The 3,422-nt window shown below is 40.8% G+C and overlaps 1 long non-coding RNA gene across 1 annotated transcript; it reads left to right on the top strand.

The window, feature by feature from the left end:
* The first annotated feature begins 220 nt into the window (after positions 1 to 220).
* On the top strand, positions 221 to 3,415 carry LOC134457511 (uncharacterized). Its single transcript, XR_010036434.1, has 3 exons — positions 221 to 320; positions 1,647 to 1,696; positions 3,305 to 3,415. It is a non-coding gene; the product is annotated as an uncharacterized LOC134457511 (long non-coding RNA).
* The last annotated feature ends 7 nt before the right edge of the window (positions 3,416 to 3,422 follow it).

The following is a 3,422-nucleotide window of genomic DNA, read 5'->3' as shown; positions in this document are numbered from 1 at the left end:
CACACCAGCTTCCGGCCCCCCACCAGCACTCACTCAACACCACCCAGTCAGCCAGTGGCATCAGGTAAGAATTATTATTTTCATGTTTTTTATTATTATTATTATTATAGCCGTTGTTCTTATTGACCAATTCATTTTATGTGGACTATCTTAATGCAGTTATGTATACAAGATGAGTATATGTAAGCTTGTATGTGTGTGTGTGTTTATAGGTATTGCGGTGCCTCTGGTGTGTGGTGTGTGTCTGTGTTTGTTGGTGGTGTGTGTGCTGTGCTCTCTGATGGTTCTCAAAAGGAAGAGACCAACTGACCAATCACAAGGTGAGACACCCAGGGTAACACCAGAGAGGCGTTATGTGTAAAGAGAGAAAAGTCCCGGGTGGTAGACCTCTTGTATTCACGGTGCAATCATATAATTCACTGTCTCTGTACATGGGCTATGTATGGACATGTACGTAGTATGTATACATATGTATTGATTTGTGATGTCCTTGCCTCTGCTTGCGTCTTCTATCTGACAAACTATATGATCTTATGACCTCTCATCTCTGTGGCCTTGTCATGGTTACGTTCACTTTTTCAGGCTCCTGCCAGAGAGGGTTTATGGGTATTACTAGAGACAAAAGTCCAGACTTTTTCGGGGTGGGACTGTCCACTAAAGGAGGAGCTCAGAGGCTGTTAGAATGAATGGGGTCCTATGGAGCTCAACCACAGATGCTGCCGTTGCTTGAGAGAAAATTGTTATCATGTTTTTATTTACATTTCCCAAAGGAAAGATACATTATCCTTTCAAACAGCACTTAGTATGTATTTTCAAACTCACTTGATCTTTATAAAATACGCCTTTATTGTCAATATTACGTCACGAGTGGCTTCACATACTGTGGTTGGATTGGTCAACCGGCTACATTGCCGTGATCATGACTGCCGTAAAGCATTTTTTTTTAGCAAAATGATAACAGAGGCTGACTCATAAATGCCAAAGCTGTAAGAAATCAGAAGGATATGACTCCTAGGTTATTGTACATTTCATTTAAGTTCACATCGGTTTCTCAGTACCCACAGTAGTATTGTCAGGTTTCAGCCGACAGCGAGCACAATTGTGAGTTATTAGTGCCAGCCTGCTGCACGCGCTCAACTGCAGGCACGGGTTGGATGACGAGTTTGGACACTGTATGTAACCCCACTGTGCAAACACGTGACACCCAATGGTAGCACATGACATTCTCAACGTGGTGTCATGGCACTAGCGTTTAGTGAATAGTGCACACACTGCACTGAGGTCTTGGGTCCGAGGGAAAGTTTTGATCACTAACGCTGCGCTCTTACTGGAAGTGACAGACTAGCTTAGCTAGCTCAGCGAAATATCGGTTGGCTCCTGTTTATATAACACAGCTTCTCGTGCTTGTATTTACATTTCTCCAAATGATAACTATAATACAACAACATCAATCAATACAATGACATCAACATTGCCAGAAATAAGACACTGCCTGATGAAGATCCAGCGTGATCGAAACGTTGCATTTTAAATAATAAAGTTTATTTTTGTAGCTGATCGGCAGTGTGAAGACCTACCTTTTTCAAAAGAAATAAGACACTGCCATTTTTAGCGCTCTCACTTTACATTTTTCTCTTCTGCTGTAGCTCGTGCAGCACCTCTTCAGGGAAACACCATCTCATCCACACCACCACAGGTACAGTTTACACACACACACACACACACACACACACACACACACACACACACACACACACACAAACACACACACACACACACATAGGGGTGTCATGATAACCGTTGTAAATCACGGTTAAACGTGCTGACAATGATAATTAGCGTACCGTACACCGTGACAATGTGAGCCTTACCGACGTCTCATCCAAGTCTGCTGATGTTGCCACAGAGGGACTCTGTCGCGTAGTGTCATTGCTCGAATCATAGTGAATCGCTGAACTAATTAATTTCTACATGAAAAGTACAAACTGTGTGACCATTTCCTCCTCATAACTTCAGGATGACAAGTAATTCATGTATTGGACCTTTAGACTAGCCTGATAAACCAGACTAAATGTGGATGTCTAATTTAGTCTGGCCTCGATGCATAATACATCCGAAGATTGTTGATGATTCAAAACAAATCTTTGCGTTGTAATTGGTTTGCCAGATTCATGGCATTCTGGCTTCATTGAATCATTATGCGAGGCCAGACCCACCCGTAGACAAAAAAATTGCCGTCCAGCGGGTGGCGCTGGTTCACCAGGCTACCTTTAAACATGTTTTTTCCATCATTATTACCTTCGCCAGAAGGTTATGTTTTGCCCGCCGTGTATTTATTTATTTATTTATTTGTGAATATGTCTGTTTGTTTGTTTGTACTTTGTATAACTCAGTCAGAACTGAGCCGATTTTTATGAAATTTAGTGGGATGATTGGTCATGACCCAAAGAACAATCGATTAGTTTTTGGGAGTGATTGGGTCAAAGGTCAAAGGTCAAGGTCAAAATGTTTGTTTGTACTTTGTATAACTCAGACAGAACTGAGACGATTTTGATGAAATTTAGTGGGATGATTGGTCATGACCCATGGAACAGTCGATTAGTTTTTGGGAGTGATTGGGTCAAAGGTCAAAGGTCAAGGTCAAGGTCACGAAAAGGTCAAAAACGTAAATTGAGCCGATTTTTATGAAATTTAGTGGGATGATTGGTCATAACCCAAGGAACAATCGATTACTTTTTGGGAGTGATTGGGTCAAAGGTCAAGGTCAAGGTCACGAAAAGGTCAAAAACGTTTTTCTTTGCCAAGCACTATATGCCAGAACAACGTGTGCATGCTGAATTGAATAAAAGTAAGAATAAGAATAAGAGAATAAGACTAGGCCAAAAATGTAATATTACGTTATTCCAGTCCGATTTAAATGAAACTAAGACCAAAATTTGGAGAATGTTATGCCCCACACTCTGAAGATGGCCAGAAAAAAATAAGTGGCGTAGGCGAAGGTTTGCGCTCTACCGAGTGCCCATTCTAGTTTTTAAATATAATGAGCACTCCTTGCCCTATCACTGCTTTCTAAACATATTCAACACACCTTTTCAAAATTACCGAGATAATATCGAATAATAATATCGATGATTTTGGTCACAATAACGTGAGGTTAAATTTTCCTACTGTGACACCCCTACACACACACACACTGAACAAAACATAATAATTATTGTTGTTGTTGTTTTTATGATTATTATTATTTTTATCATCATCATCATCATCTCCATTATTATTATTAATATTATTTCTCTCCTGTCAGGCAGAAGAGGAGGGTCTTCATGTGTACGATGAGATGGTTGGCATGACAACCTACAGTGCCATCCAATCAGCATCAGCCATTTACAGCCTCGCTGGACCCTCACCCGCCCTTCCTAACA

This window comes from Engraulis encrasicolus, chromosome 10, assembly GCF_034702125.1.
Source record: "Engraulis encrasicolus isolate BLACKSEA-1 chromosome 10, IST_EnEncr_1.0, whole genome shotgun sequence".
Classification (NCBI taxonomy): domain Eukaryota; kingdom Metazoa; phylum Chordata; class Actinopteri; order Clupeiformes; family Engraulidae; genus Engraulis; species Engraulis encrasicolus.
The sequence above is the reverse complement of the archived record's forward strand: the minus strand, read 5'-3'. Positions and strand labels throughout refer to the sequence as shown.